Source organism: Antedon bifida, chromosome 1 (assembly GCF_963402885.1).
Source record: "Antedon bifida chromosome 1, ecAntBifi1.1, whole genome shotgun sequence".
Taxonomy (NCBI): Eukaryota; Metazoa; Echinodermata; class Crinoidea; order Comatulida; family Antedonidae; genus Antedon; species Antedon bifida.
Window position 1 is genome coordinate 11229467 of NC_136226.1, and position 20719 is coordinate 11250185.

Here is a 20719-nt window from a genome sequence, read left to right on the forward strand (position 1 = left end):
TAAGATAAGCTTCAGCATGCAGTCGATCGAATCGTAAGTGACGACTGAGGCTTCTGTAGGAATGCCAAAATTTACTGAAACCCCGCGTGGATAAGACAGATCTTGTATGATTCTGAATTTTCCGACCTCACTCTTGGGAATCACGCCTAAGGGTGACCCCACGAAATTACTGAACGGCGGTGAAGTGAATGGACCTGCTAACCGGCCTCGTTGAATGCCTTTGAAAATAAAGTTTTCAACTTGGACTGGGTGGGCTAGGGCACTCGGATGATTGTGCGCAATGTTTGGTGAGGGTGGATTTATGCACTCCAATTTAAAGCCTTGTGTGAAACCTGAAATAATAATGTTAGCACGGTGTGGTATGTAGCCTGAAAGATAGTGAGCTATCCCGTCGTTTTGGCGAAACTGCCCTCCCGGCCGTCTGAAACGTTGTTTTGGGGAAATGTTTTATGGATGTGAGAGTTCACAACGTGGACAGGTGTGTTTATACGCGCACGGCTGGCTTGCACATCCCGAGTGATACCCCCAACAGAATCCTTTAGGGATGCGACTCGGGACGCGTAATCGAAAGGGCTGGTTGCTCCCAGGCTTTGGAGTATAACTCGTAGGTGTCGTTTGGCATGTCACCAACTTCAGCATCAGTTCTGTATGGAGAGCCTCCCAGACGAGCTCGCCTGAATTTCTCGTCGTATACACGCCATGAGGCCCCATTTGTACAGCTTGCGTGCAGCTCTAAAATATTACTGGCGTATTTCATTAGGTTACGACCCTCCTCCGGGAATTTTTCCGTGTAGACTGCCATGTAAACTAAAAAGGCCCGGTGCCACTCCAGGATATTCAATGTTACATTCTTTTGCCCTTGATCATCTTAAGTAGGTTATCTCCAATGGACACTGTAAGGCTATTATTGCGTTGGTCTGGCATAAAAAGCGACTTAAGTTCCATGTATTGGTCATTCCAAATGTTTGTCTTTATGGCAGAGAAAAGCCCTGACCCAAGTGCAATAGAATCCATTATAGGTACAAACACCTATAATGGCAAGGGTTCGAGGCCGACTCGCTCCTAGTTCTGGTGGTGGAACAAGTCTTCTCGGATAAGGACTATAAACCGTAGGTCCAGTGTACACAGTTATAACCTGTGTGCACTTTAAAGAACCCAGTTCATTATTCGAAAAGAGTAGGGGGTTACCCCGGTGAACTGGTTCACAAAATAGCCCCTGTATCAGGGGGATTACCACCTATCTGATAGGACAGTGATTAATTCACTATTGGTAATCCTTGGCCACATTGCCTAAAGACATAAAAAAAAAAAAAAAACACATCTGCCTGTTCGTCTTGTACGATGTCCAGAGATTCTGTCGTCGGGTCCGTGACATTTCGAACTGTTGGTGGAGTTGTGATGTGCGTTTCGGTCGCGTCTCCCATGTGTTTCGCCATTTCGGCTGCCAGTTTGGCATAGTCAATTATTTCGTAAGTCAGCTCTATCTGTGTGGTCACCGCAGCTCTTGCTGTACGGTGCCTCTTTGTTGTTACCTGTTTCTCTGATGCCACTGGCGCACTTGATGAGCGGCGTTTTGACTTTGCTTTTGGCATTGCCCCTAAAGAAAAACACATTACTTTGGTTGGTAAGTTTTCTCATTTACCCGCTTGAGTGAGTTGCACGGTATAGAATGCCGTGAGTTAACAATATCAAACATGGTAGTATAGACACACCATGAGTTACATAATCAAACACGGTTATAGAATGCCGTGAGTTAAACAATATCAAACATGGTAGTATAGACACACCATGAGTTACATAATCAAACACGGCATAGAATGCCGTGAGTTAAACAATATCAAACATGGTAGTATAGACACACCATGAGTTACATAATCAAACACGGCATAGAATGCCGTGAGTTCTGGAAGCCATTGAGTTGTAGATATGAATTCATGTACACATTTTTACGTACAAAATGTTTTGACGTCATCAAATGGCCACTTGAATTTAAAAATTAGGATTTGTTATCTTTTTATGTAGATTATCACATTCAACAGAGCGCATCTTGGTTATGTGTGCTCGAATTTCGCACAACTTTCAGTATGTGCTTGCTTAATAATTATCTTTATCGTCATGAGTTGACACTATCTTCATTTTAATGACGTCATCACGCGTAAAAACTTGAATAACGTAGGCCGTGTAATTTCACCTTCGCAGTAAATTTGAATATCTTACAGCTCTTCAGAATTGAAGGTTACCTTGATGATTATAATTTATTATGAAAGCTGATGAAATGTAGATATTAATTCATATAAAAATTAAGCCTATCGGATGTTGTGACGTTAACATATGGCCAGTTGAAGTGAAAAAGTAGTTTTTTCATAGTTTTCGTCAAAGTTATACACAATTCAAGGAGCGCGCACAGCGCTTCTACGTGCCAAATTTTTTTCCAAATCTTATATTTTTTTGCTCAATTAATTATCTTTCGAAATTGTCATCTTAAAGTTTAGTTTGATAACGTCATCATGCCAAAAAATTAGAACATGTGTGTCCCGTAATTTCACCTATGCTACACTGTATATAGATATACAGTATATACTGTACATATTGTATATGGCGTATAGGCACAACTCAGCACTATAAGCATATAATAGGATGGCATACATCAACATTTTCCGATCGTATGTTAACGTACGTGCATGTTTAAAAAAAAATTAATTTCAGTAAAATGATAAAAATGATCACCTATAATTCGTCAAAGTGACGAATTAAATTCTAGTTTTATCTTATGTGGGTTCATCCCACTTTTATTTCCATATATAATGTTCTCTTTACATATATTTTTCATTTTCATTTCAATACACTATACATATTATTATATTTCATTTGTTTACATAATTATTATCACATTCATTTTTGTTTTTATCTTTTCTCTTCATAGTTTCCTCTTGTTATACATATTATCTATAATACATTTTCATTAACAAAGCTTATCTTTTCTTACATAGCATATTTAATTCATACAATTATAATATATTCTATGTTTAATAAATCCATCTAATTTAATATCTCCTATGTGTTTTCTTTGGATTTATCTATGCAAACATATTTTTCATTTAACAATACATATTCTTTCTTATAAATTACTAACCTTGTAAACATAATATTTTCACATCCTTCAACATTGATTTTTTTTGTTTAATAATATTAACAAATATTAACAAACTATATTTCCACAGATTACCCTTTATAACCCATCACATTTTCATCTACCTTGTCTTCTTTTTTTTTTCTTATGTGTGTTCATTCCACTTTTTTTTTTACTTTTTTTTTCTTTTAATATATTTTCATATATTCTTATGTTTACACATACATTATCATTTAACCAAATTTATGTTTAATAATCTATTTATAAACTTAGACATATTTTTTTTTTCCACAATTTTGTCATTTTAAATTTCACATGCATTAAATGTGCATATTTACATATATATATATATATACTGTACATACATAAAAGCTTTGATCAATACACATTTCACAACTTATACATAAACCTTCTCATCCTTCATCATTGTTTTTTTATCATCAATCTATAAAACGCTTCTTACATTTTGTCTTTTTTTTTTTTTTTTTTTTCAAATCATCCAGTTTTAAGACATATTTACAAAACATACAATATATAAGCAAAAAAAAAACAAAAAACAATCAAACAAAAAAACATAATAGATCATTCATTGAATCTCATTAACATTTTCTCTTACATGTAATCTGATTGAACATACACATGTATGGCAAGCCTCAGCTGTCTGAAGTATTCAAAATATTATATTATTATATCATTTTTTTATTATATTATATATTGTATTGTAATGAAATATACGTTTTGCATTTTATTACTTAGTTTTAGCATTATATTATATCTATTTCTAATATATTATGTGAAAAATGTAACAAATTATTGACTATTTGTATTATATTATTCGGTTTTGGCATTACATTATGAATATTTACTATTATATTATTAATAAAATACATTATATTATAATATAATTGTATTATATTAAACGCATTTACCTTACTTTATAACATACAACATTATTATATTATACGGATTCGTGAGTTATATTATTATTTTGTATGATGTTTATTATACGTCACGACTTATTTCAGTTCTTCTAACTCTTTCTCTCCCTCCCCCTGTTCACTAGCAATCAGCGGCAGAATCTGAATTGTGTGACTGTTGAAGAATAACTAATTATCTTTACTACGTACTAGGCCTAGGCATGGAGCTACTAGGGGATCTAGCCTAGACGTAGCTAGTTAGACAAGTGACCAAGGACCACCGGACAGCTACAACTAATACTACAATACAATAATACTACTACAATAACTACTACTGCTACTACCTATGCCTAGCTAGTAGAGTACTAGGTAGCTACTACTAGGCTCTAGGGCGTATGTATGATGTTAACTACTAGGCCTAGGCCTACTAGTACTAGGCTAGGCCTAGACTTAAGTTGTAGTAGGCTAGGGCCGGGCCTGCTGCCTTAGGCTAGGCTACTACTACTACTAGGCAGTTAGCCCATGATGGGTACGAGTAAGCCAAAATTTTGGATAAGTAAACTAAAATTTGGGTACGAGCGAGTTGGCATGGGTACGGGTTGACCTGTATCCTTCTAGCTAATAGTACTAGGCCTAGGCCTCAAGTAAGTCTACGCTACCCAGTCCGGCTACAATATGGTTTATTTTGTTTTATAGCCTTATTGATAGCTGGGTTCAAATCTGGGTTGGGATGGCTTTTCTCATTCTAAAACAGATTTCCTTATCATAATAAAATAATATATGAATTTATTTGTAATATTGTAATGTATACATAATATAAGTAATTGCCATTGCATTTATTATTATTAATTATATATTATACAGTTACCCCTTAATTATACTATAGTATAATTTCCTTGTTATATTTTACAATATTTTCTTCATAATTCTACAATTTTGTCTTTCACAGCACAAATTTATCATACTGAATCATCACACACCAAGTCTCATAAATTTCTACTGTATTTGTCCAAGCTACTCCAGCTACATGGTATTGCCTTGAGGCTAAACTACACGGTATACTGGCACTACCATCATTCCTGGCTCGTCAACCTGGACCACATAAGCACAGTTTCAGTTTCAGTTTATTTACCATTTCAATTTCTGAACATAAGAGATGAACAACTTATATGGATGGATAACCGTAAGAGCGAAGCTCGTTTACCGGTCACCCGTTAGTGCAGTGACATTACAGACAACATAAAGACAGGACAAAGGTGCAATACATAACAAGACATGTGAACACTTGTGTTTGCAACCCTTTGGATAAAATAATATATTTATATAAAGGAGAAAGTTAGATATTATAATATTTCTTTTCGATCATACAATGATAATTTTAAAATTATTTCCTAAGAAGTCATACTACTGATTCAAAATAGTGACTTACACCCTGTGGTCAAGGCTTTATTTTCTCTTATGCTTATTTCCTCCAACATACAGAGTACATAGGACTTTTTTATTCATAACTGTTGAATTGCATCCCAATACATAGTACCTATTGGTATTATATCTAAAAATACAAAGGCGGCTAACACAGATAGTTCCATATACAGTACTCTCTTATAAATAGATGTATCTCTCCAATCTACTCCCAACTACCTAATCTAATAATAGTACTATTAGCATACTACTATACACTTTGTAGACAAGAAGTAAGTTGTATACACCTAGAGGACTTATGGTAGTACAGTCGAACGCCCTCTCACTGGCCCGGTCAACATAATCTATACCTAGATTATTACAGTAATTAAAGTACATTATTACAGAGATTTTTTTTTTTTTTTTGGCAGAAATCAAAGTTATGTGTATAGAAAGCAGTACTCGTATTAACAACTAAGCAGGTTGTACTCTTGAACGCAAACTGGCAGGATATTTTGAATATTTTTTATTGTTGAAATGAATAGAATCCTAACTTCATTTTCTACGAACTGGAGACGAAGACATATTATGACCCTTTTATTTAAATTTATTTGAATAGACCTCCATGTAAATTCATTAAAGGCTACATGATTGTTTTATATTTTAATATGTGATACTAATAGTAGAAAATTATTGTGTATAATGAGGACTAAGAATCTGATATTTACTTGCATTCTCATCTTTTTAAAATTTTATTTATAATGCTGGTGGTAACGAGTTTAAAATTTAACTATATTGACTAGTTTTGATAATCATTATGTCCATATAAATTCATTTATATGTCTTTTGTGGAATATAGTTCATATATTATGTATTAAATAAATTGGTAAGGCCCTATACTGTTATTATTTAAGAAAAGTTTATATACACTTATTTTATGCCTACCAATATTAGTTTAAATAATTGTTTATATAAATATTTTGTCTAATTGCCTTGATTTTTTGTATAGGCCAATGGCATCAATGTTTTTCTCAAAGCAAATTAGCCTAATAATGCCACATTTAGAAACATGATTCATTGATTTCTGATATTCTGTACTTGTGTATGCAATACTAAAATAACCTAGTAGTTAATATATTTCATTTGTAATGTATGTATAAACATTCAGTTTTTTTTTCACATTTTTAAATTTAAACATTATTACAATACCTACCTTTCTGATATTGTTACTATTGTATAATATTTTTTGAGGCAGATTGTTTTCAATAAAAAAAAAATTTTAAACAATTATTTTGACTTATACTGTACTATGTTAGTTCAGGAGATGAAGTGTGTGTGGGCAGAATCTGGTGCGAGGTGTATATTTGTCACTTTAAGACCTAAATTAGATGTTTCTGAAGAAAAGAAGTAAAAGGATACGCTTTCAAACAACTTCAAGAAGATTCACACAAAAATAATTACTTTCCAATAAAATAGTATAACAGTGTATATTACAGTACATTGAATAAACTCGAGCGGAATAATAACGCACATAAAAAAATATTCATTTTCTTTTCGAAAAGTGCCCTCTCTAGTTTTCTATTAATTTATTAATAATTATTATTAATTAATGAGTAATATTAACATATTTTTTACATTTAAGGCTGGAAGCTGTATCTACTCCTAACAAAGTTTCATACCTCCAAATTTCATCAACGTATTCAAAGCACTTAAATAAATATCACATTTAACATTACAAATTCAGGTTTTGATTTTGCTTAAAAACATATACAGAAAACATCGATAAAAAATACTTTTCGTATTCAAAAACATTTGATACTTGGTATAAATGTTCAATATAGGTTGCTCCATCCATATTGCAAAAAAAAATAACTATCAAGCCATATCACTGATTTTTTTAATTTACGTTTTTACAAAATGTACACTTATGAAAGACCATACAATTCCAACTCATTTTTTTCAACCTAATAACGATTTTGAAAAAACAACCAACAAAAAACGTTCATGGATGCAATTTTGTTTCTGTGAATAGAGCAACCTATATTGAACATTTATACCAAGTATCAAATGTTTTTGAATACGACAAGTATTTTTTATCGATGCTTTTTGTATATGTTTTTAAGCAAAATTCTATCCAAAACCCGATTTTTTATGTTAAATGTGATATTTAATATTGAAGTGCTTTGAATACGTTGATGAAATTTTGAGGTATGAAACTTTGTTAGGAGTAGAACCAGCTTCCAGCATTGAATGTTAAAAATATATTCATATTACTCATTAATTAATAATAATTATTAATAAATTAATAGAAAACTAGAGAGGGCACTTTTCGACAAGAAAATGAATGTTTTTTTATGTGCGTTATTTTTTCGCTCGAGTTTATTCAATGTAGGCCTACTGTAATATACACTGTTATACTATTTTATTGGAAAGTAATTATTTTTGTGTGAATCTTCTTGGAGTTGTTTGAAAGCGTATCCGCTTACTTCTTTTCTTCAGAAAACATCTAATTTAGGTCTTAAAGTGACAACTATACACCTCACACCACCAACTTCCAACACACTAGTTTCTGCCCACACACACTTTATCTCCTGAACTAACATAGTACAGTATAGGTCAAATTAAATGTTTTAATTTTCTTTTTATTGCTGCCTCAACAAATATTATATAATAGTAACAATATCAGAAAGGTAGATAGGTATTAAAAATGTTTAAAAAAATATGAATATATGTTTATACATACATTATAAATAAAATATATTAACTACTATTTTAGTAATGCAAACACAAGTACAGAATATCAGAAATCAATGAATCATGTGTCTAAATGTGGCATTATTAGGCTAATTTGCGTTGAGAAAAACATTGATGCCATTGGCCTATACAAAAAATCAAGACAACTAGACAAAATATTTACATAAACAATTAATACTAATATTGGTAGGCATTTAAATAATAGTGTATATAAACTTTTCTTAAATAATAACAGTATAGGGCCTTACCAATTTATTTAATACATAATATATGAAATATATTACACAAAAGAAATATAAATGAATTTATAAGGACATGATGATTATCAAAAATAGTCAATATAATTAAATTTTAAACTCATTACCAGCATTATAAATAATATTTTAAAAAGATGAGAATGCAAGTAAATATAAGATTCATAGTCCTCATTATACACAATGATTTTCTACTATCACATATTAAAATATAAAACAATCATGTAGCCTTTAATGACTTTACATGGAGGTCTATTCAAATAAATTTAAATAAAAGGGTCATAATATGTCTTCGTCTCCAGTTCGTAGAAAATAAGTTGGGATTCAATTCATTTCAACAATAAAAAATATCCTGCCAGTTTGCGTTCAAGACCTGCAAAATGCTTAGTTTTTAATACGAGTACTGCTTTCTATACACATAACTTTGATTTCTGCAAAAAAAAAAAAAAAATCTCTGTAATAATGTACTTTAATTACTGTAATAATCTAGGAATAGATTATGTTGACCGAGCCAGTGAGAGGGCGATCGACTGTACTACCATAAGTCCTCTAGGTGTATACAACTTATTTCTTGTCTACAAAGTGTATAGTAGTATGCTAATAGTACTATTATTAGATTAGGTAGTTGGGAGTAGTTTGGAGAGATACATCTATTTATAAAAGAGTACTGTATATATGGAACTATCTGTGTTAGCCGCCTTTGTATTTTTATATATAATACCAATAGGTACTATGTATTGGGATGCAATTCAACAGTTATGAATAAAAAAAGTCCTATGTACTCTGTATGTTGGAGGAAATAAGCATAAGAGAAAGTAAAGCCTTGACCACAGGGTGTAAGTCACTATTTTGAATCAGTAGTATGACTTCTTAGGAAGTAATTTTAAAATTATCATTGTATGATCGAAAAGAAATATTATAATATCTAACTTTCTCCTTTATATAAATATATTATTTTATCCAAGGGGTTGCAAACACAAGTGTTCACATGTCTTGTTATGTATTGCACCTTTGTCCTGTCTTTATGTTGTCTGCAATGTCACTGCACTAACGGGTGACCGGTAAACGAGCTTCGCTCTTACGGTTATCCATCCATATAAGTTGTTCATCTCTTATGTTCAGAAATTGAAATGGTAAATAAACTGAAACTGTGCTTATGTTGTCCAGGTTGACGAGCCAGGAATGATGGTAGTGCCAGTATACAGTGTGTAGTTTAGCCTCAAGGCAATACCATGTAGCTGGAGTAGCTTGGACAAATACAGTAGAGATTTATGAGACTTGGTGTGTGATGATTCAGTATGATAAATTTGTGCTGTGAAAGACAAAATTGTAGAATTATGAAGAAAATATTGTAAAATATAACAAGGAAATTATACTATAGTATAATTAAGGGGTAACCGTATAATATATAATTAATAATAAATGCAATGGCAATTACTTATATTATGTATACATTACAATATTACAAATAAATTCATATATTATTTTATTATGATAAGGAAATCTGTTTTAGAATGAGAAAAAGCCGTCCCAACCCAGATTTGAACCCAGCTATTAGTATTAATAAAGCTGTAAAACAAAATAGACCATATTGTAGCTGGACTGGGTAGCGTAGACTTACTTGAGGACTAGGCCTAGTACGATTAGCTAGAAGGATACAGGTCAACCTGTACCCGGGCCATGCCAACTCGCTCGTACCCAAATTTTGGTTTACTTATAAATCCAACATTTTGGCTTACTCGTTCCCATCATGGGCTGGCTGCCTAGTAGTAGTAGTAGTAGTAGCCTAGCCTAAGGCAGCAGGCCCGGCCCTAGCCTACTACAACTTAAGTCTAGGCCTAGCCTAGTACTAGTAGGCCTAGGCCTAGTAGGCCTAGTTAATATCATACATACGCCCTAGCTAGAGCCTAGTAGTAGGCTACCTAGTACTCTACTAGCTAGGCCTAGGTAGTAGCAGTAGTAGTTATTGTAGTAGTATTATTGTATTGTAGTATTAGTTGTAGCTGTCCGGTGGTCCTTGGTCACTTGTCTAACTAGCTACGTCTAGGCTAGATCCCCTAGTAGCTCCATGCCTAGGCCTAGTACGTAGTAAAGATAATTAGTTATTCTTCAACAGTCACACAATTCAGATTCTGCCGCTGATTGCTAGTGAACAGGGGGAGGGAGAGAAAGAGTTAGAAGAACTGAAATAAGTCGTGACGTATAATAAACATCATACAAAATAATAATATAACTCACGAATCCGTATAATATAATAATGTTGTATGTTATAAAGTAAGGTAAATGCGTTTAATATAATACAATTATATTATAATATAATGTATTTTATTAATAATATAATAGTAAATGTTCATGATATAATGCTAAAACCCAATAATATAATACAAAAAGTCAATAATTTGTTACATTTTTCACATAATATATTAGAAATAGATATAATATAATGCTAAAACCAAGTAATATAACGCAAAACCTATAATTCATTACAATACAATATATAATATAATAAAAAATGATATAATAATATAATATTTTGAATACTTCAGACAGCTGAGGCTTGCCATACACATGTATAACTGCAGATTTACATATTTCTTATCTCTTTTTCAGATTTAAACAATTGTAGAAGATTGATTTTTTTTTCTTTTTCCATTAAACTTATTATCTTTACTTTATAAATACAGAATGCTCCTAAAGTGTATAATTTATTTACGTAATTGAAGAAGTTTATGAGATGTTTTAATATGAAGAAGTGTACTGTACTGTAGACCTCCTGGTGGTCAACATTTTGTGTTAATCACCATGTTGTTGTCATAGGCATATCATTTTGTGTCATTTCAATCTAATTTAATTTAACTTACACACGTTTTAATAAGAAATTTAATCCATTTTTTAAAAATGGCCGCCATTTTGAAATTCAAAATTTCAGAATACTGATGAATTTAGTTTTATAATAATTCTTATATAGCAGAGAACCCATATGGCATTAATTTTAACTTAAAATATTATTCATAATGGGTGTTACTTTGTCCAATATGCTACATTTATTGGATATTTTACGTATTGGTGGCCATATTGGATTTGACACCCTTAAGCTTTTTAAAAAAAATGGATATGTTAATAATAATTTAGTACACTGTGGTAACTGTGTACTGTAGTATAAATTATAGCAACCGATTTTTTTTCTAGGCCACCCACCCAACTGTATCAATACCTATTTATATTTATATAAAAAAATAATTAATTAATAATTGATGTAAATAAATATTGAGCTATAATAAGCATTCAATTTTGCGCTTTTTTCGGGGCTTCTTCTAGATATCCCGATTAATGAATCAAAACTAAATACTGAGTGAATGAAATCGGCAACAAAATATTATATCGTCCTGTAATTAGTCACTGTCCACGTCGAGATGTTTTATACAATGAAAGTCTATGTTGCATGGTGATAATGTGTCAAAAGAACTGAAATACAAGAGACATTTGAGATAACTAGATTAATTATAAATTGATTTTAAAGCGCCTTGAAAGGAAATATACATTTTTATTAAAAGACTAATGATTATTACATTATAAAACCAAAGCCTTGAAATGAAGGCGATATTTAACATATTAATGCACAAACTCTAATGGTTGGCTAGGCTATATATAACCTGTCAGATCCAATACAAAATAAAATACACATTTTACTGTATCAATTCGATTCAGCTTTCTCTACAAGCCCCGACCGTCGTTTAAATGGCTTAATGAGAAAAGACGCGTTCAAAATGGTCCTGTTTTTAACTCCAGAATTTTGGGAAATGAGATAAATTTCTACGCAAACAAAATTTAAAAAAACAGATTTTGTTTCATTTTAGATTGTTTCTTTTCTATTGTTTTTAAATGATTACTGAGTTTGTTTCTATAGGCCTAAATGCCCATTTACACTGGGACGATAAATAGACAAATAGGCATTTTTCATACATAAAACAAAAATATAAACACTTTTCATTCTAGAACTATAGAATAACCATCTCTGCTTGATATTTTCACACGTCATGATTAGTAAGAGCAAAAATATCGTGACAATACAACGATTTTATTGTATAAATGTATCATGACGTCATTTGATGGGAATTTAAAAAATACTATTTTTATCAAAGACAGCATAAATGATTATCCTATAGTTCTAGAACGAAAACCATTCTAATTTGTTGTTGTAGCATCATAACCACCAAGCCGACACTCCACTCCTAAATTACTTATTACTTACATTTTCATTACTGATAATGTTATACATTCAATATGTTTTCTTTCAGAAAAACGATCATCTTGCCCTGCTAAATGTATTGGCATAACCAATTATAATAGGTGTTTGCATGTGTGTAGAACGATTTATAGACCATTACGAAGATAAAGGTATACCAAAACGTTGTGTATATAGACCAGTTAGTAGTGGAGCTGTAGCTTGGTTGTTAGGGACTTCCCATCCTAGGTCCAGGGTTCAATCCTAGCTAGTACCAAGGTTGTAACTAAAGACTTTTTCTACTCCACTCATTAAAACTCAAATAAGACTTAGAATGATGAAATAGGCCTACCATCTAGATACGACTGTAATTGGCGAGTTTCTCACTGAAAAAAACTACTCTGACTCTATAAATAAAATAATAGGCTATATGGTTTAATACCAGATGCGACTTAACTAACATTGCAGATATAGGCCTACTTTATTATCTTCGACAGCGTCCAGACGCGTATTCCAACTCACTACAAGTTACGTAGAGTCTACATAATATATATATATTTAAATCACTAAATTATCATTCTTTTTTACTCTAAAGTCTTGTGGTCAATGCATTAATGAGGCAAAGCCGGAAGAACATCACCGACTTTAATCATCTGTCCATTACTGTACAACGAAGAGGACAAGTTTACCATAGCAACGCGACGTTTTTAAACAGTTACACTTCAGATGAAAGTTTTATGTCTTTTGCACACAGAGCGGCGTCACATTAAATCAATATGTATATATTATAAGATTATAAACTAGAGTATCAAGTATTTCAGAGTCATGTTCGCCTGTTTCTTTATTAAGAATGTTTGTTAAATACTGAACTAGATTTGAATCTGTAAATAAAACATATTTTCACTAAATTTATCTCTCATTTAGGCCTACAGCATGTATTTTTTGGTATTTGGAATAACAATAATGGAACAAATAGATATGTCTTTGCAGCAGCTGAATTTTAGTATTTTATAGTTAGCAATGCACATTGGTATTATATTACATCATTGTTAAAAGTAATTTATCAGAGAATTGGCATGTATAGCTCAAATGCAGATTTTATGATTCTCAACCCTATATATTTAATTTACAATATGCAAATATAGTCATATCATCATACCTTAAGGAGAAGTTGGTCAAAGGGTTAGGCTCAGGAAACAACAATAGTGACCGTTGAAGCAAGGAGGAAATTTCCTCCGTGGTTGAGGCGATCCGATTCTCAGAGTTGCATCTCCACTTATACTATAATATGTGCCCAGTATCATGGAATGTTTGGTAATACAGCATCGGAGAAATTTAGATACAGTACATATAATCGGGTGTATAGGTAGAGAGTTTTTTTAACCTTCGAGAGAAATGTTACAACAAATTTGGTGTGGTCCTTAATCCCCATCTAAATATATTATATATAGATTTTTTCTATTCAACTAAAATGCTTACTAATAAATCAAAAAATAAATCTGAAAATTACAGTCGTATCGTTTATTCCAATTCCTTTATCGACTTTCACCTTACTTTACATTCACATTACAGTACGTCATAAAATAACAACAACACATAATAAACAAATGAAACACAGGATGAAAACAACAAATAAATGTTTTTATAAAAAGGAAAGGAAAAGCATAAACAACCAAAATCATAATCAAGATTCCATGCGTAATACCTAATATAAACGTTTCATGAATAAATTTGGTTGCATTCGTCGTAGTCAGACTAGCCGATAATGCTTAAAAATCAAGCTGATATCACAACCTTGATAAACGAAATTATTTTTAAATATATTTGTTGGAAGGAGATGAATTTTTTCAATTTTAAATTAAATTGACATTGACAGAAATCAACATTTCGTCATTAATTAAGTTATGGATAAGGAATTCAAAATAAGCAAAAGACACATATACAAAAAAATATAAAGTTAGAGACTTATAAATATTATTTTGACACATGTGAGCCCGATAAACAAATACAAGGAAACAAGTATTGGTTGTAAAGTTATTTAATATGAATGGCAAGTCATCGTTGCAACATGCACGTAAAAGGAGAACATAAAAAAGGAACATTGGGATGCTCTGAAAGGGCCAACACAGTTGGCAATGAAGGGGCCAACGAAGCAGCCCAAATTAAGTGCAGGTAGAACCGATGACAAGCCATTCAGATCAAATCGAAACAATGAAGCATGATGGTGCAACATATGTTGACACCCAGAACGTATAGAAACTATCTACATAGTCTACCTGGAGCAACATGTGTTGACTCCAGTACCCGGTTGACCATTAGCGTTTGATAGATGGAGCAACCAAATATTGACATCGAAAAACGTATAGAAACACCTACATTAGTCTACCTGGAGCAACATGTGTTGACTCCAGTACGTGTTTAAACATTTCAATTAGGTAGGCAGTGCAACCAAATGTTGTCACCGAAAAACGTATAGAAACAATCTGCATTAGTCTGCCTGGGGCAACATGTGTTGACTCCAGTAAGCGTTTGAGAATTGAGTTTAATAAACGGTGCAACCATGTTGACACCGAAAACATATAAATAACTTATTAGTCTACCTGGAGCAACATGTGTTGACTCCGATTGAACATATGATTATAATTGGCGGTGCAACCTATGCTGTCACCGAAAGAAAACACAAATGAAATAAGTAAAACGATATACTGAAAAAATAAGTAACTTTGTTTAAGCTTGACGCTTAATACCCAGTCATGCCAACCAGCCAGCACCCATGTTTACAACGCTGTATTTGACAAAGTTATGTGGTTCTGATGTACCGCTTGAAAGCACTACTCGACCACCGTCCAAAAGTCATAATGTCTTGGTGAGAGTGTCCAAGTTGGTGAAGGTCGGTAGCTCGACCGAGAATGAGTGTTAAACTGTGTATGTTCAAGACTAGCATGGCGAGCTGATTGTTTAAGCGACGAGGAAAACATTTTCCTATTTACTGGTGTTCCATTTTCAAGCAAGAAGAACGGGCCTGCCTTCAGTGGTCGCATCTTGACGTAGCGTTGCAATGCTCTCACTGGGCATATTGGGCTTCCGGATTTTTGGTGCAAGACGAAAGGAGGTGAGGAACGCTTAGAGTGTTTGAAAGATTTGAAGTTTATTTGCACTTTAGTGGCATGTACTGTGATATCAGTTAGCATTAGTGTGTGTTCTGCGGCCTTGGAGACCACTGCTTCACTGGCTCTGAGGCATGCGAAGTAACCTATTATAAACAAGGCTCTGTAGAGGATGAATTCGTATTTGGATTTCATGCTACCTCGCATATGTCCAATTAGCGTTACAAGAATGTCGGAGGTGACCGGCAGTCTGATCGGTTTGGATAGAGAGTTCGTTTTTTGTTTCGCTACTCCTCTGCATAAAATGCTGACTGCTGGATTTGCGGTAGGGTCTTCCATATATGATGCCCTGTGCACGAATGACACTGCGCAAAGGTAGTTTCGAATCGTGGAAATCGCCAGTGCATTTTTAGTCAGCTTACTTACATAGAGAACAATTGTCTGTGGAATCGCTGGTAGCGGAAGGCTTAGTGATTTCCTGAATTGGTTAAAATGGTGCCATTTGCTTTTATAGATACTAGCGGTTCCTTTGCTTAATGAGTTCCACATTAGCTCTCGTGTGAGGATCTTGAGTTGTTTAGTGGTTCGAAGTTGATTGGTTGTAAGTGCTTTGGTATCTTTAGCGGTGTGCGGTTCATACTGTGCTCCTTTAGCATGGCCTCCGTTTCCTGAAAACGAGAAAGAGCGTCACATATCCTGTTTTGCTTACCAGGGATGTGCCTGGCTGTAAACTGAATGTTGTTTAGTAGTAACAAAAGGACGATAGCGCGAACCACTCTCATGACCTTTTCGTTTGATGACGATTTTTTGTTAAGCACATATACATCAGCTAGGTTATCACAGTGGAAAACTACATGGGTGTTGGCTAGCTGTTTTGCAAAAATCGAAAGCATGACATAGATGGGGTAAATTTCGAGAACCATGATGTCGAACATTTTCCAAGATTCCGGCCAGCAGCCTTGAATCCAGAACTTTTGGAAGGTCGCACCAAATGCGGTTTTTGAGGCATCAGAGTAGAAATGTAAACGCTGCGAGTCAAATTTTTGTGGGGTAAAAAAATAGTAACGCCATTGTGTTTGCTAAGAAAATCGGCCTAAATTTGGAGATCCTCCTTTGCTGAGTCAGAAAGGTGAATAGTTGAAAAGGGGTTAGTTAGACCGGCCGTTAGGGCATATAGCCTTCTTAGGAACGCCCGTCCAGAGAGTATAACGCAGGTGGCAAATTGTAGCTTTCCAATGAGAGATTGGAGGGCTCTCAAAGTAGTTGAGTGAAGTGTGAGGAAGTTTTGAACTTCAACGGAGTAACGTAATAATTTTTCAGGTGGGAGCCTGGCTTCCATTTTTGTGAATCAAGTTCAATACCAAGGAAAGAAATTGTGGTGGTGGGCGAAATTGTTTTGTGCGGTGCTACAGGTATGCCTACGCGGTCAACGAGCGCCTTGAATGTCTTCAAGGATTTCGCACACAGTTGTTGTGTGTCTTCAATCAGAGAGGAAGTCATCTAACATTTTCACGTTATTGGGCCGTTGTAACTTTTTTGTAAGGATATATTTCACGCCGTCCGAAAACTTATTGAATATTTGACACGAAGATCCGCCGCCCTGGGGAAGCATTTTATCGTAGTAATACTGGCCTAACCACGTGAAAGCCGTGAGGTGGTATTGAGTGGGATGTAAAGGTATTAGTCTGTATGCGTCACTGATGTCCGTCTTAGCCATGAATGCCGGGTGATTGCATTTGTTTATTATGTCAATTGCGTTGGCAATTGTTTCGTAATGAACTGTTTTAGAAATCTCAGGGATGTTGTAATTGACAGAGTTTGTGTCGTAGGGATAAGATAGGTTGTGGAGGATACGAAATTTTCCGGGTACGGATTTTTCTCTTAAGGGGTGAGGCTTTAAAATGGTCAAATGGTGGGTGGGTAAATGGTCCAGCTATGCGTCCCAGAGATATCTCTTTTGTCAGTTTTTTGGAGAAGGTTTCGGGGTTGTTGATGATAGCTGGGATGTTATTTGCTGTAAAAGCAGCCTCAGGTCCGTTAAATTCAAGGTAGAAACCATGAGTGAAACATTGGGTTAAGTAAACGTGTGTTTGTAACCAGATAGGAGTGCGCTTAATCTAGAGGGAATTATTGGAGAAGGCAGAACATCGCTATTTTTTTGCTTGTGGGGGCCCTGATGATTGGCGAGTTTGGGGTGGTGGATGGGACTCAGTGTGTGGGCGGTTTACGCCGCGTATAAGTTGTTGAAAGCTGTTTTGTTGGTTTTGTTGGTTAGTTTGCTGACCGTATGCCTGTCGTTGGGTGAAGTTGTTTTGGTGCGATGGTGTTCGGTTACATTTGTGGATTGGATGGGATCCCGAGCACTGAAAACAGGAGTGGCGATATTGACAGTTTGTCTGGGCACATCTAGTGAATCTGTTATGATAGGAGATACAGAAGCCGAGTGGGACACGCAAAAATTGACGAGGTAGAAGGACTGTGGGCTTCGGCATTGTTGACTGACGGGATGGTGTCTCCGTGTAAGGGATTTGGCTGGGGGGTTTCAGAAAGGGGGGTGCCGGGAGGTTCGTCCTGATTGTTCGGCTTACCGGCCTTAATCTCAGCCACGGAAGTTACAAGGGTTTCGACGATATGCCTCATGTCCTTTAGTTCTTTATTTATGTCAAGTTCAGGTACTGGCACAGGTGTAGTTTTTTTCTTTTTTGGTGCCGTCTTTTTTGGCCTCTGGCTAGTTCTTTTCCGGCCTGACATAGTGTATCTGTAAGAAAATCTTTGTGCAATGAAGACGGAAAGAAATGTGTGTGGACGGATATCATCAAGTTGCAGGGGGCGGCTCTGCAATCATGTTAATTAAGTGATTAAAGATGGGAAACAAAGAGTCAGCATTGGGTTAGTGAATGAACCAGCACGAGTCATTTAATGAAATGCTGTACTTAGAGGAGGGTGATAAGACACCGCCGTATGGGGTGGTAGTAGGGGAACCAGCATGAGTCATATAATGAATGCTGTACTTGTGATAAAACACCGGCGTATGTGGGGGTAGTTAATGAACCAGCATAAGTCATTTATGTGGTGGTATTAAGGTGACCAGCATGAGTCATATAATGAATGCTGTAGGCCTACTTAAGAGCATGAGTGATAAAACACCGCCGTATGTGGGGGTAGTTAATGAACCAGCATAAGTAATTTATGTGGTGGTAGTAGGGGAACCAGCATGAGTCATATAATGAATGCTGTACTTGGGGAACCAGCATGAGTCATGAAATGAATGCTGTACTTAAGAGGATGAGTGATAAAACACCGCCGTATGTGAGGGAAGTTTATGAACCAGCATAAGTCATTTATGTGGTGGTGGTAGTAGGGGGACCAGCATGAGTCATAATGAATGCTGTACTTGGGGAACCAGCATGAGTCATAAGATGAATGCTCTACTTAGAGGGTGACTAGACACCATCAAATTTGGGGTGTGCAAAGAAACCAGCATGAGTCATATAATGAATGCTGTACTAACTATAAACCATTCAGATGCGTGCAATATATTTGCCAGTTTAGCGTAGCATATCAAAGAAAGAGAAACAACAAGTTATTATTTATTTCTCTTGAATGTAATTACAATGGTTAAATAGTTTCGATTAAGCATGAATGGTGTCAACAATGTATTGCCTGGCAGCTTATACTAACCTTGATGAGAGGGTTTTGTTTTGGTTATTCGTTTTAATTATGTATTTATTTATTTTTCTCCAAAATCCGGTTCCGGTTTGTCCACAGACTTATAAATATTATATTAGGCCTAGTGACTTATAGTCAGTCTTTTTCGTTGGTAAATTTATACTACTTGAATTCATTGTGAACAAGTTGTTGTGTTATTGGTTTTTCTTTTAGGTGGTGGTGGTGGTGGTTGGCCTAGTAGTTACCTACTGGAGAGGTAGGTGTTTTTTTAGGATTTTTCAAATCTGTTTTATGTGAACTTATGGGCACTTCAGTATGAACTTAGTAATATACTAATATCATCATAATAATTAATTAATTTGAAACGATATAGAAATCTGTGAGAATGAGAAAAGGTCGCCCCAACCGAGATTCGAACTTAAGTAATTAAATTTCAGTATATCGCCGGGCGGTTTAGAATTCATGTTCTGTGCCTATTAAAATATGACATCTTCCTTAAATTTAATATTACCAATAAAAGAAAAGTATTATATTATATTATACAATATCTATAGCATGCACTATACATTACATTTATTTTACATTAACATGAATACTTTATGAAAATTAGAGACAAAATTAAAATTTCGGAAAAGACACATTTAAAATAATTTTTTTATTTTTAAAAAATGAATAAATAATTTCTCTCTTTTCCTCTCCATTTGCATATTTTCTTTTACTCGTATTTTTAAAAAATAAATTTGCACATTCATGTGGGGTATTCGACGACCGGGTCACCCCCAGTACTGACCATACACGCGACTTCCAGTACTTTTACATCTTCTTGGCATCCGTTAACGTCTTGATTGGTGTCTTTCCTTTAATTGACTGACATTATTCATGGAACTCTCTAGTAAAGAAAAACGAGTGATGATTTCTATCTGTGTAATATTGTTGTTGTGTGTTTGGCGGGTGTTCAGTTCGTCTACAGTTTTGTGTATATATGTATTTAAGTTGACTTCGAATATACTAATGATTTACAGTTTGTGTCATTGGAAGGAAATATGCGTTAATTTTGTTATGTTGCATTGTTGCATTGTTACCTATTTCAATATTTATCTTAAATTCTCTGTTTTCTTTTAGTCCCTTGTGATGACAACTGTAAAGGCTCACTTTGCGCTTACGTCTGCTCGTCGGGTAAACGATAATTTCAAATCTTTACGAAAATAAGGACCAACCGTTGTTTCTGTATACATTACTCTTAGGTTAATGTAATAAATTGT

At 34.2% G+C, this 20719-nt stretch overlaps 1 protein-coding gene and 1 long non-coding RNA gene across 2 annotated transcripts in view; both read left to right on the plus strand.

Annotated features, from left to right (window-relative positions):
* LOC144842179 (uncharacterized) overlaps positions 1 to 14192 on the plus strand; it is a 42764-nt gene extending 28572 nt beyond the window's left edge. The window contains exons 5-6 of the long non-coding RNA XR_013612093.1: positions 12755 to 12854; positions 13277 to 14192. This is a non-coding gene — a long non-coding RNA (uncharacterized LOC144842179). The remainder of the gene's footprint in view (positions 1 to 12754; positions 12855 to 13276) is intronic.
* LOC144841972 (serine hydroxymethyltransferase, mitochondrial-like) overlaps positions 1 to 20719 on the plus strand; it is a 67721-nt gene that overhangs the window by 41955 nt on the left and 5047 nt on the right. The gene's annotated exons all lie outside the window — the stretch shown is intronic.